Here is a 14,777-nt window from a genome sequence, read left to right as displayed (position 1 = left end):
GAATTGTTATCATGGTGCTTCTAGGCAGAGGCCCTGACAAGCCTGCTTTTGTGAGAACTGAAACCCTAAGCAAGGAGCCCGGGTAGCTTATGAAGTGAGCTTCTGACCAAACAGTTAGGATTTGAGTGAGAAAGGTAAGCTTGTCTGTTCCTAAAGATTTAGGGTCTCGGAGACCCAATGGGACAATTGTACTCTGTCTTATGAATCAGAATCCACTATGTGACAGTGGCTTTAGTTGGTTGGGGGCTGGAACCATAAACTAAGGAATCCTACAAATTGGAAGACTGACCATTGAAATTCACCCAGAAGCACCTTGGAACAAAGGCCTGGTAACCTAACTGCAGAAACACAGCCAGGGAAATTTTAGTGAGCACACTTCTACAGTAACATACTTGGGGCCACCGGAGTTTAAATGGACTTGATGGCAAATAGCTTCTTTTTGGGGGATGGGTGTTGTTGTTATAAGTTTTGTCAAGTTGGGGCGCCATACAGTGATCCTTTGAACAACAGAACCAAACACGTGGCAACCCTGTGCTTCCCTGACAATGGCTGCTATGTTTGAACCTGTGGAAGCTACTGTATCAATTCATCACATCCAAGTTCTTCCCCTCATTTGCTTCATTGAGCATGACGTCTTCCTCCAGGCATTCTGGTCTTCCTGATAACACGTACCAAGGGACTTGAGATACATTCTCTCTCCTCTCTTCTAAGGCTCCTTCTAGCTGTACTTCTTCCAAGACAGATTTGTTCCTCCTTCGGGCAATGCTCTTCACCAATATCATAATTCAAATGCATCGGTTCTTCTCTGGCTTTCCTTATTCATCGTCCACTTTCCTCAGGTGTATGCGGTGATGGAAATACCAACCCTTGTCTGAGGTGTGCCTTAGCCCTCAAAGTCACATCTTTGTCCCTGAACAGCATAAAGAAGTCTTTTGCAGTCGATTTGCCTGCTGCAGTGCATAGTCTGTTTTCTTGCCTCCGTGGTGTGGTTTCTGGACTCAAGTCCCGTGAAACTCTCCACCACTTCAATCTTTTCTCGGTTGATAATGACATTGTTTAGTGGTCCAGCGGGAGAGACTTTGGGGAAAGGGAATTCTTAATTATTGGTTGACATCTGGGAGACTTCATTTTGGATTACAATGCTCTCCCCCTTAAATGTCCCATGGCTTCTCAAAGGGCACATTGGGTAGAGTAGTAAGTCCATGAATTCTCAAGTTCAAATCTTTGAGGACGTACCGAACACGCCCGTCAGGATGGCTTCCTTCCCTTCCCTCTGCACTTTCCACAGTCCTTCTCACGACGGCAGCATTGCTATCCAAGCACAGACGCTGGCATTCTAAACCAACCTTTAAAACTTTTGTTTACTTAGCACCATATTAAATTAAAAAAAACACGAATTATCAAAAACTGAATAAATGTTAGGGATGTATTATGCACGAGACATGCATAACAAGACAAGACATGATGTTTTTCCTTCTTTTTTGAAAACCTTTCATGATATCTAACTCATTCACTCACTGCCATTGACAGATGGACCCTAAAGAACTGGGCAGAACTGCCCCTGTGGGTTTCCATGACCATCACTCTTTATGGGAGTAGAAAGCTTCATATTTATCCCTCAGAATGGCGGGTGCTTCTGGGCCACTGACTTTGTGGTTAGCAACCAACAAGTATAGCCACTACACCAGGAGGGCTCTTTATTTCAAGACACAGTGTTAGTAAACTGCTTGCTTCCTAAGGAGTTCCGCCTCGTTATCTATTTGAAGTAAGCATGCCATCCCTAAGCGGGGATTCATGGGCAGGAGGGCAGGGCAAAGGAAAACACGGAGCAGTTACAAAGTTCGTTTTCTGGATTGAGAGCATCTCCGGCCATGTCCACCTGCATCTGCACAGAACTCTGATTCTTCCCTCTGGGAACGGTGCCCTGTGCTCTGTTCTCTTCGGCCAAACCTTTTACACTACATCCCAGTTTCCCAAGATTCTCCGCAGCATACAAAGCTTCACTTCAGGCATCCATTTGGATGATGGGGGGAGGGAAAAGAGATTGGAGAGGACAGGTTCAGGAACGCATTTCTCTGCCAACGTCCAGCTGCTTCTGTGCAATGATTTCACCGATACGGCCGCAGCCAGAGTCCTCTCCAACCTGCTACAGCATCTTCATTTTCATCTGACCTCCTCACAGGCCCAGTAACCTTTGCACATGCCTATTGGTGACAGACCTTACCCTCAGACATTCTCTCACTTATCTTTTAAGAGGCATTGGATATTGGTTCTAATTTGAACTTTATTGCTGGGAAAAATTAAAATGTAAAATTCTGGTGCCAAATACATATTTGATTTTGCTCAAATATAATTTCAATTCTGTCTATATATGCATTGAACGTGTGTGCTCTTCATCTTTGTCTTTCCTGTGCACACATAAAAATGAGGATTTGTAATCTGAGATGTCACTGGGTTTGATGAGAAAGAACAGACAAGTGAGTCTTGCGTGACATGTTCTTTCGCAAGCCAATCATCTTCGCCTTTATTTATAAAGTTAGCATAATATTTGCAATTAATGAGTAATTGAAGTGGTTCACTTAAAATCAATAGGCTGTGGAAGTAGATCAATTAAATAATATTATGCAACTTATTCAGGTTTCAGAATGATTTATGATTGATATATAAAGTGTCAGAACATTTTAGTTTAATTCTAGAGGTATATACCTATGATTTATGCATCTCAAGTCAGAAAATGATTTGGTGGCCATGACTCGTTTTAATGTGAAATCTATAGTTATGCCTATCTACGTACACACACACACACACACACACACACACACTCCTGAAGGCTTCAAAACGTTTATGGGAGAAATCTTTTAATTTGTCTAAAAACTTTTTGAAGCCGCCCCCTGTGTGTGTTATTAATAAAGAGGAGGAATTATGTTGGGTGTGATCAGAAAAAATAATATATCAAAAAGATGGCATTTGAAATATTACTTTGGGGCCCTCCAGCGATAAATACTAAATACATTATGAAGAAGATGATGATGGTACGATGTTATAGTTATGATCCTTTCCTTGAGAGTGTATCTGATTTCCCTCTGAAATATATGTAAGTCAGCTATTTACTTACTGGCAAAATACCTCTTGTGACCATGCGCATTAGGATGACAAAATAACCATACCAGGTAAATAAACCCAAAGTCCCTAAACGCTACAATTTGTCTCTAACAGAAACTATCCCACAATAATCAGAAGCTCCCTGACAGTTCACAAAATCTTTCCATTTTCAAAAGAAGTGGGCAGGTGTTTTGTAAAATAAAAGTGGAGTGGCTTAAACCTTGAATTTCCCATCTAAATCCGAATGCTTTGGATTCTTGTGAGAAACAATTACCTAAAAGGTATTTTCTTCAGCAGCCTCTGCCCTCCTTACCCAGCGTCAAGCTCTCTTTCAATACAGAGTTAAAAATGACACTTTCTGGGTATAGGTGAGGAACTACCAGTTTGCCCTGTCAAAGCACACCTGGCTGCTACCGATTCAGAAATGGGGCCGAAGCTGCTAATCTCTGATTCACGGTGCCAGAGTTATGCAGTTTTCATTTTTTTAAGCAAATGAATCTCTATTGATCCTCACAATTGCCCCCCGAAAGATGGCACTGATAATATGATCCATCTGCAAATGAATAAACTGAGGGTCAATTTCTAGCTCACGGAAGGCAGCGAGCATTAAATCACGAACACAGTTTATCCACGTGACTATCAAAGCATGTGTCTCTCTCTATCTCTGTCTCTGTATCCATATCCATGACCATATCCACACTCTCACCTAGGTGCTTAATGGAGTGTACATTTCCCTACCCCTAGATGCGTTGCGTATTTGCACCTCCTGAGGGTTGGGTGGGTCTGAGTCACATGGAATCCACAGCAATGGGGCTGGCTTTGGGTTTTTAAGGCTGGGGGATGGAGATTTAATCAAAAGACCTTAAGAAACATGTCTTGTCAAAGCACAAACATTTTGAAATCCCAATGAAAATGCAGTTTAATGCATCCAGCTAAATTGCCTGAGAGGAAATAGTGAATACAGCGTTCTTAAAGTCTCTCCCCTCAGGCCATTAACTAAGAAACTGGTCACTAACTGCCGGTAACAACCCATTTTGGAGGGATTATTGCTATTATTGGCATGCTGTGGTTTACGGCAACATTTTGTTGAAGGCGTTAGCAACGATAGTACAGGCGGACTTGATATTTCAGGAAAAATTCAGTCCTTTCCCTTGTGGCTAATGGCCATTTATTTATTTATTTTTATCCCAATCTAAATGCACCAAGGCTGAGCAGTGCGGCGGAGTTTATTATCTGCTACATTTCTTGTTGCTCTAAGAAATATGCGGCACACTGGAGCCGGCATTCAAATCAATGGGGCAAAAGTATAACATTTCTTGTTAGTAAAATTGAAGCATGCTGAAAAGGCTGAATGAAGGCTGGGCTTAAACTGGAAGTTAGAAATCATTTCACTTGCCACCAGCATTTCCTGGCGGACACACAGCCGCACGCTATTCCTTCCAGTGATTAATAGTTAGCCGGAGAAGGCACATATACATTGCCAAATGGAGAATAATAACCAAAGTCGTATTATTGACTTCCCATAACTCTATGTGAACTTCTGTACCTAAAGACGGCCTGCCCCGAGTGGCTTATAACTGCACGCGTGTAACTCCCGGCGCTCATGAATTCCATTTACTGAGCGCGGAAGGAGGCAGCCTCCGCAGGGAAGGGCAGGCAACCACCACAGAAAGAAAAGTTCTGCCGAGTTCCGAAAACATTTCCTTTGTTCACTTCAAATGGCAGACGGACAGCCAGAAGCCCGACAGCTTAAAACTGCAAGATACATTATTGAGGGTGACTAGAGATGCCAAATATCTGTTATATGCATGGGAGACAAGGGTTTCTGACCTTTTGGGGGGTCCCCCCCATATTTTAATTATTTTTTTAAAGATCAGAACATATCATTAGCTCTGCTTTTTAGTGAACCTGACTTTTCTCAAGAAATTTACATCTTTCTCTCATTTTCTGTTAAAGGTTCCGTACCCTGTTTTCTCACCTAAAGCATTATAATGAGGTGGAGTGGATGAGCTCTAGGGGAGAGCTGTGGGCCCAGAGACTAAAGGTAAAGGGATGATTGATGGTATGAAATTACCATAAAAGTACAATCAGGATCAGATTTTAAAATGAATTTTTAAGCAGCCTAAGAGAGACTCTTTGATTTGCAGTCTAGTGGAATGGATAATATCTCATTCCGTGGATAAAGTTTCGCACTGTGTGACTGGAGCTTTTTCTGATCTTTCCGACTGGGAGTAAAACGGCACCAAAGCCTAAAGTGACTTTTAATGCAGAAAATATCAAACGCAATATTCTTAATGTCAAAACCTGGGCCTAGCAGGTGAGGAACGAAAAACAAACAGAATAGTACTGTTAGTATTATCGCGTCAGCTTCTTCTTGCTCTGGCAAATGGGGTTAACGCTCAATTTTTTTTCTATAAGGGCCAACTTACTTACATATTAGAAAAATATTTACGTCTAGGCTAATTTTAATCTTTCTTTGCTGTGTAAAAGACTAACACATGAAAGCGAGGTAGTTGGCACAGGCCGTGCGGTTTCCTAGTTGCTTTTATATCATAAAACACCGGAATCCTCATCTAACTTTGCCCCTCAGATCGACAACAAATCATCATTACTGTCTTTTTCATACCTATTTCCCACGGCCATTCTAATCACGACGGCATATTTTCCCCTGAGGAACCAGCCGTAAACTACACTCCACAGGTTATTCAGATTTCACCAACTCTCTCCTCAGGCCTCTTTTTCTGTCCCAGCTTCCACTCAGGTCTCCAAGTTATCTTCAGTCAGTGTGCCTCCTTCGGCTTCGCTGGTCTCCGACAGTGTTCCCGACTTCCTCTCGGTTTTCCAATAATGTAAAACAAGCTACAAAATTAGCAAAAACCAAACCCCATGAATTAACACTTGAGAGAGGCCATCGGAATCCACTTATTTTAAATTACTGAATTGCAAAAATGTGTTGCACTTATAAATCATTATGGTGGCCTCTCTATCTAATGACCTATAGATAAGAGTATATCCTAGTGTTAAATCCAAACGAGAAATTTTCATTTTTCACATTTGAAGAAAGATACCTCCAAGCAAGGGGCAAACATGCCCGTGCTCAGATTAGAAATATTGCATTTCATCCAACACTCGGCACCCATAGTTGCGGAATAGGAAAATAATGAGTGAAATTTTTCAGAGTATGGGCTTTGTCTTTGCTCAGTTTAACCTCTCATTTCATCAGTCTTTTTCCGCAGAATAGGCGCAGGCTTTTACGACAGATCTTGAAAAGATGTTAATTCATGTTAGACTCCTTTTCGGAGCCCTAACTACAAAGGTGGGTTTGTCTTGTGTTTGTTTGTTTGTTTTTCTCACAGAATTTTTCCAAGGAGATGAAAAAAGCAAACAACCCCAAAAAACAGAGGATCAGAGGTGGGAAGAGAAGGATTCATCAAGCCAAGAGAGAGAAAGCAGGAAATATTTGAAGCTTGTAGCTTCACAATTTAGGTTGATCTTCATTAAGTGAAAAATCTCCTGCTTTAAAACCGTTCAACATTAGGGGCATCTTTAACATTTCAGACAGTTGCTTCTTGTGACAGTTTCCATTCCTTCCCCCCTGCTGACAGTTCCCATAATGACTTTAATCATAGAGCCTGGAAACGGAGCGGGGCTATTGAATAGCAACAAACTCAGTGGTCAATGTCGGTGTCACTTTTCCGGGAGCAGGACTTTCCGAGCATCAAGGAGCTAATGCTCAGGGGCTCCTGGAAACGTGCTAAGTGCATTAACTCTCTGTCAATCACATCTGTAACTCGCGGGCCAAATGATTACTCTTTGGCTCAAGACGATCCATTGAAACTTATTTGTGTGGGATTCTTCTCTGTGTACCGTAGGAAACTAATGATGATTGTTTATGGAAAGGTGCCTGTCCAATTATTTTTGAAGAAGCAGGAGAATGCAGAATGACTGGAAGCATCAGGTTTTTGCCCAAGAACGCCTCGGGAAAGAGGAGAATGGCTAGAGGCGATAAGGAATCACAAGAGACAAGTCAGAGTCGTAAATTGGGAAACTGACATATCTCATCTAATATACTTGCTAACTAGGCCTTTAAAAACCTTGACATTTAACGAAGTTTGTGGGAAAGTTATGGGGTTTTGTCCTTTCCGATTGGCTAAAACTCATTAATCTAGCGAATTAAGGTGTTTACTATTGCAGGCAACATCAGTGGAAAACGGAGGGGACGGGTTAGAGAGGCAGGTAGGCAGCTCGTCCCGCGGAGCTGCTGTTTACGCCTGGTTCAAAGTCAAGTCAGTCAAAAATGATACTTCAAGTTATTTACCCTTTTGGTACTCCAGGGCCTGAAATGGCATGAAAGAAGCCTTTCATTCAGCAGAGGCATTTAAATAAAGCTCTGGAGAGGCTGCAGTGTTTGGAAGAGGGTGGGCCCTTTACAGAAATAAACAAGTTTCTGGGGATTTTAAGAAAATAAGGGAAGAAATGGAAACTTTCCAGTGAATGTTGTCTACTTCCATCTGATTTTGATCAACTTGATACTATTTAAGGGCAAGGCAATGGCCCATGGCAAGCTAATCTTTGGCTTTGTATGTTAATGTTCCTAAAGCTGATTTGACTTTGCATAATATTTTTTAAATTCCAGAAACATTAAAAAATGAGACCAAAAGAAAATACATGCCATTTGTAATCAGAAAGCAGCAGAAAAGTCAGAAAGAGAAGGTGCTGTTCATAAAGTAGAGAGGGAAATAGTTCGACTTTGCATTTGGTATCGATGTAATGCATTTTAGAAAGAGCTTCATTCAACTGAAAAGACTCGGAAAGAAGTATTGATAGTTGTCTTTTATTAAAAGTACGTTCCCCAGAAAAGCTCTCCCTTTTATTTTCATTACTGAAAGACGTATGTGTTCCATTTATTTATTTAACGTGAGTGACAGAGGCAGTAAAGACCATTTAGAAAATGCTGAAATAAGGTCACCTACAAATGTCATGGTAATTATTACCCTCAAATCATAGGAAGTTATTTTAACTGTTTTGTTTACGATTAAAAGCAAAAGCCACATGGGTGTTCTTTCTTCCCTTTCGATCATGTTTCTAGGAAAGATGAAGAGGCATCTCTGTTTTAAATGTTAGTCAAGATAGAAGCTATATCATTGGGCCCTTGGGCACAAGAAAACTATACCACTTACTTCTTGAATTATCACTGCCACTACTAGTGCGTATAAGTTTATTTAGGGGTGCAAAAAATAACTCACAGGGCATATTTTAAGTGATGTCAGATAATTACACACGTGCCTTCTTTTGAGGAAAAAATATATGGAGTATATATACATAATATGGAATATATGTATATATATATATTCATTTAGCATTGTGTATGAAGTGAGCAAGGAGCCCTGGTGGTGTAGTGATTGTAAATTCAGGTGTGATCCTCAAGGTCAACAGTTCAAAACCACCAGCCAGCTGCTCCAAGGCCGAAAGACCCAGCTTTCTACTCCAGTTATAATCTTGAAAACTCACAGGGACCGTTCATTATTGCCTCGATGGCAGTGTTTTCGGTTTTCCGGTGAAGTGAGCCTGGGGGCCCTGGTAGAGCAATGGCTAGTCACTTGCCTGCCCCTCATAAAGATTACTCCCTGGGTAACCCTATGGGGCAGTTCTGCTCTGTCCTATTGGGTGGCTAAGCATCAGAAGCAAATCAATGACACACCACCGCATAGAGTTACTCTCATATGGCATTCTTTGGGGAAAATGTAAGAGAAATATAAAACACAATCTCTACCTGAAGGGATCTCTAATTTTATGTGGGTGACAATTCCAACACATACAGACAGGAAAGGGGCGGGGGGGGAGGGGGGAATAATGCAAGGATTCTTTGAGTGATAAAGTCCTGTAGTAATGAAGAGTGAACTGTTCTGTGATGTAATACAAAGGAAAAGGCATACACGCAGTCATTGTGGAGTTGTCAGAGAAGGCCTGCGTGGGGTCCTTGAAGGTTAGGGACAAGGGGAATCCCAGGCTCCTGTCTGTAGGAACTGGGTTAGGAATAAAGAAGTTCAATCTGGGTGTTATGACTCTGATTCAGCCTCCCATGCTGGAGGCAAACAGAAAGAGGTCGGGAATTGAAAAGGCCCCTGATGGTAATTTTTGAGGTTTTCCTGCTTTGCTTTGGTAAGGTGCTTGGAAAGGTCCATATTCTGGGGTGTCAAAAGAGCTCAAAAATTAGATTTTAGAGACAGTGGGAAAGAGGTTCCTCTGCTTTCATACAAGAGAAAAAAAGAAAGCCTGAACGCAAACAGAGTCCAAGCAGCAGGTCTGCAAAGAACTACAATTACTGCAGCTAGCATAGAGCCGGTTTTGGGGTATCTTCTGATGACTTTGTGAGGAAGATTCAGTTCATGCTCAGAAAACTTCCATCTTCTTTAAAGTCTTTGCTATGAACACTTCAGACAAGAAACCAAATAATATTTCAAAGAAAAAGAAGCCCCATTACCAGCCTTGCAACACACTGGAAGGAAGAACCTGAAAGATCACTGCGCTATGGGTGCCGGGGCTTCAGAAGGAGCCTCTTAAAGGCTCGAACGCAAGAACTCAGAGAGCATTCACGCCTCACAACAAATGTCAAGTCCTCTGTGTATTAATCCATTCTGCTCCCCCAAATCACAAGAGTCTTGCTAAAACATTATAGCTCCATCTTCCCTCTCACAGTGGGGTATGTGGAGATCAACTGAGCTGACACAACAGAGCTGTGCAGCGAAACAACAACTAATACCCAAATGAAAGGGTCTGGTGCGAGTCAGTAAAGGGAGACCTGAAGGTGAACCCTGAGCAGTGCGCATGGCACAGAGAGCCAGATTTTCAGGTGGGAAGATTTTTCCTGGGGTTCTCAGAAGTTCATGAACAGGAACATGATGAGAAAACATTGGCCATCCAACAGTACACTGGAGATGTAGATCCAGGTCATTGTGATTTGGATATTGATGAATGGTATAACTTTTACAACCTGGAGATACATGGAGATATTTATGTATGGATGCAATAATATCATATATAAAAATTTCTCAGCATAACACCTGGCTCTTAAAACCTAGATCCAAGCAGTAGTTTTACTGATGGAGAAAAAAATAGCAGGGCCTCCATATGCCAATGGGTTTCTAGGCATTATGCCATTGACATCTCTGGTTAAAATGGTTAGAGCCTGCTTCTTTTGGTTTAAAGCACTCACTATCAAAGAACCTATTAAGTTGGCCTTTCTAACTCTGCTTAAGACGGAGCTCCACCTTTATCTCTAGTAGACTTGTTGGAGAATCAGGTATCTGGGGTGGGGTGGGGGCGGGGTTCTATTGGATGCATGGGAAGGTTCTAGAGGAAATAAATTACCCATTTACTGTGGGACTTTAGAATTGCTGGGCACTTTCACAGTCATGGTCTCAGGGAAGAGAAATCAGAGCATCATAGCCAAGTAGCTATGTGAGTACTCAAGGCTTCTATAGGATACAAAGGGTGGGCAATCCTGAATACGATGATTTGTGGTGATCAAACAAAAGGCTCAAACTTGAAACCCAAGTTTAAAACCTGGTAGACACCATTAGCTGTGCCAAGAGGCATCAGCTGGTCAAGTCACTGGCAAGAAAGCAGGCATTCTAGGCCAGAACAAACACATTCAGAACATGAAGTAAGAAGTAGAATAGAACCTTCTAGAGAGATTCCCTGAGTTTGGGACAAGGTGGCATCCCTTTTACAGCACCCTGAATACTGTTTGCTTTGGAAATCGATGGGAAGTGGGTCACTGAGAAGGCAAAGTCAACTTAGATAACAATGAAGTTATGGAGAGCTGGCTTTAATAAATTAAGTAGGAGAAAGCTCAGACAACTTGAAAATTCAACTGTTTGTGGGCCATTTCATTCTATCATTCATTAAACAACTATTTCTTTAGAGCAGTGGTTCTCAACCTTGCTAATACTGTGCCCCATTAATACAGTTCCTCATGTTGTGATGACCTCCAACCATAAAATTATTTTCATTGCTACTTCATTTTTGTAATTATGCTACTGTTATGAATCATCATGTAAATAGCTGATATTCAGGATTTACTTTCATTGCAACAAATTGAACATAATTAAAGCATAATGATTAATCACAAAAAACCATCGGTAATTATATATTGTGAAATTTTGTCTTGAAGCATGGTGTAGCATGGGTAACAGTCTTCATGCTGGGTACCCGGAGGTGGGCATATCTGCATGTGGGCAGATCTGCCTGGACACAGATAGAGGAGCGGTATCTCGGTTCCTAAGTCCATTGGAAATGTGTTTTCCGATGGTCTTAGGGGACCTCTGTGAAAAAGTCATTCAATCCCCCAAAGGGGTCGCAACCCACAGGTTGAGAACCGCTGCTTTAGAGTCGACTGTGCCAGATACTGAAGTAATTTATGGTTGAGATGAATTCACCAAGCCACAAGTAGTTTGGCAAGGTTTCTTATGGAAAGAGAAAAACATCCTAGGCAAATGTCCATGTCCACATGAACTTGCGCTGTCAAGACACCACAAGAGTTCTGATGGAGCAAGTGGTTTGTGATAGGCCACTGATGGTTTTTTCAATCACTTCATATGCATGTGAACATTAGACATTGAATCAGGAAGCCCGAGAAAGAACTGATGCATTTGCATTATGGTGATGGAGAAGCCTGATGACCGTACCATGGGCTCCCATAAACACAAGCAAAGCTGTCTTGGACGGAGAATGCTCCTTACTAAGAAGGTGGCGAGACTTTGTTTTATGTGCTTTGGACATGAACCAGGTCCTTGGAGAAGGACATCATGCTGGGTGAAGTGGAGGGGAGGCGAACAAGAGGAAGGCCCTCTACAAGATGGACTGACACAATGGCTGCAAACAAGAATTCTGAGGATGGCACAGGATTGTGGTTGTAGACAGGGTAATTGTGAGTCAGAACTGGTTGGATGGCACCTAACAGCTATTGGAAAGACTGGTGGTTTGAACCCACCCAATGATTCTGGAAGGAAAAAATAACACGACAAATGGCTTTTGTAAATGTTAAGAAAACCACGCACGGCATTGGGTTACTATGAGTCAGAACTCACCAAACCAACAGCTCCTATTAACAACACAAAGATTCAGAAGTCTCTCAGTAGTGGAAATGTTTACACGCTCACTGCTAACCAAAAGGGCCCAGTTTAACCAGTGGAATCTTGAACGGCGTGTGGATCTCCTTTGAAAAAGCATCATCCGCTTTCCTGTCGCGGGCGGCTTGGAGTCGGCTCGCGGCCTCCGGGACGGGAGTATTGAGTGGTTCGTCGCGCCCCCGGGACTGCGTCCGGTGGCGTTGCTGCCGTCACCATGCCACAAAATGAACATATCGAGTTACACCGTAAGCGCTATGGGTATCGTTTGGATTACCATGAGAGAAAGAGGAAGAAGGAAAGTCGAGAGGCTCATGAGCGTTCAAAGAAGGCAAAAAAGATGATTGGTCTGAAGGCTAAGCTCTACCATAAGCAGCGTCACGCTGAGAAAATACAAATGAAAAAGACTACCAAGATGCATGCAAAGAGAAATACCAAACAAAAGAATGATGAGAAGCCTCCACAAGGCGCAGTGCCTGCCTCTCTGCTGGACAGGGAGGGGCAGTCTCGAGCTAAAGGACTTTCCAATATAATCAAACAAAAACGAAAAGAGAAAGCGGGGAAATGGGAAGTCCCTCTGCCCAAAGTCCGTGCCCAGGGAGAAACTGAAGTCCTTAAAGTTATTCGAACAGGAAAGAGGAAAAAGAAGGCATGGAAAAGGATGGTTACTAAAGTTTGCTTTGTTGGGGATGGCTTTACACGGAAACCACCGAAGTATGAACGATTCATCAGACCAATGGGCTTACGTTTCAAGAAGGCACATGTTACGCACCCTGAACTCAAAGCCACCTTTTGCTTACCAATACTTGGTGTCAAGAAGAACCCCTCCTCCCCACTGTACACAACGCTGGGTGTTATTACCAAAGGGACCGTCATTGAAGTGAATGTGAGCGAGCTGGGCCTGGTGACGCAAGGAGGCAAGGTGATTTGGGGAAAATATGCCCAGGTTACCAACAATCCTGAAAACGATGGTTGCATAAACGCAGTCCTGCTGGTTTGATGGCACTTTCTACAAGGGACCCCTTTATTTGTGAGGATGACAATGAATCAGAAAACTCACCATTATTACCCAGTTTACATGTCTGACTGACATCAGCAGAACTATTTATAAGAAAAGCAAACCATTAAAATGACCCTGTCATACAAAAAAAAGAAAAAGCATCATTCACTAAACACTTTATGATGCCCCATTTCTACTCCACCATACATGCACTTTCCACAAAGCAGAGTTGACTCCACAACTGGCTTGCTGGCTATGAAGACATATTTCTCCCAACATATAAAACATTACAAAGTAGAGAATGGTGTTTTTGAGAATAGAGAATGGTTTTCTAGCAAGTACTCAGCAAAACATTTCAAAGGAATTGACTTAATGTGAAACAGATCTTTTATACCGGGAAGCAATAATTTGTGCTGGAGATGTTGGCTCCAAGTTCATTGTTTCTGCCTAGATCTTCCAGTATATTTGTTTCCACGAAGACCTCTGTCTTAATTTCAGTCAAAGCACTCTTCAGGCGTATGGACCGGCTTCTCCTTTGTGCTCTTTGCCATTTTGTATCTCTTGTTATAACAGCTTTGATGTGTCCAAAGTTCTCTATCAATTATATGTCAGTATGTCTTTACATGAAAAATTGAAGATCTTACTAATAACAGAGGAGGGTACTAATGACTCACATTGGAGATGTTTCCTTTCTAACCTTTATTGTAAATTGGATGCAGGTTTACAGAGCATATTATCAATTTTCCATTCAACATTTCATACCCATTTCATTTCAACTCGTTTACTACATGCCCCCAATGCACCATCACTTACTCCAGTTTCTCCCAGTGTGTCCTGTTTCCCTTCCTCCTCCTCACCCAACCCCTGAACTGGGTTGTTGCTTAAATGCTGACCTTTTGATCTTCAATGGTCGAAGATTCCACCACAGGGGTGAGGTCAACTCTAGACCCCAAAGATGACTAAGGACCAGAGTCTTAGGGATCCCACCTATCTGTTTCCAGTCTAGTCTCTTGAATGATTTTGAATTTTGTTCCACATTTTTATTTTCCCCGAGAGCACTTGACCACCGCACCACTGGGCCTCTGGCCACCTTCTCAATGATGGTGTTAGCTGTCATGAGCCCCCCAGCTCATGGTGACCCCAGGATCACAAAAAGAAATGTTGCCTGGTTGAGACAGATAGCCCCAGGCTAGGCTGCCATCAGATGGTGGGGGGGGGAAAGGGGGGTCTCCAGGGTTTTCTTTGGCTATTTTTGGAAGTAGATTGTGGCATCTTTTTTTTTCCACTGGGGGCTCTTATAGCTCTTATAACAATCCAAACCTCAATTGTATGAAGCACATTTGTACATATGTGACCATCATCATTTTCAAAATATTTTCTATTTGAGCCCCCCCTTTTTATGTGAACAACCACATTTATTTTTTATTTTTACAATGTGTTTTCATTTTGCTTTTTCTTAATAGGTCTAAATATATATGTTGAGGATCAACTTAGGCTAATGGGGAACTCTGTTGGCACTGGGCTGCATTGAGCTGTGATCCGCA

General features: G+C 42.2%; 1 pseudogene; it reads left to right on the top strand.

The window, feature by feature from the left end:
- The first annotated feature begins 12,347 nt into the window (after window positions 1–12,347).
- Window positions 12,348–13,391, top strand: LOC142442599 (ribosome biogenesis protein NSA2 homolog pseudogene; annotated as a pseudogene).
- The last annotated feature ends 1,386 nt before the right edge of the window (window positions 13,392–14,777 follow it).

Source organism: Tenrec ecaudatus, chromosome 3, assembly GCF_050624435.1.
Source record: "Tenrec ecaudatus isolate mTenEca1 chromosome 3, mTenEca1.hap1, whole genome shotgun sequence".
In the NCBI taxonomy this organism is placed as follows: domain Eukaryota; kingdom Metazoa; phylum Chordata; class Mammalia; order Afrosoricida; family Tenrecidae; genus Tenrec; species Tenrec ecaudatus.
The sequence above is the reverse complement of the archived record's forward strand: the minus strand, read 5'-3'. Positions and strand labels throughout refer to the sequence as shown.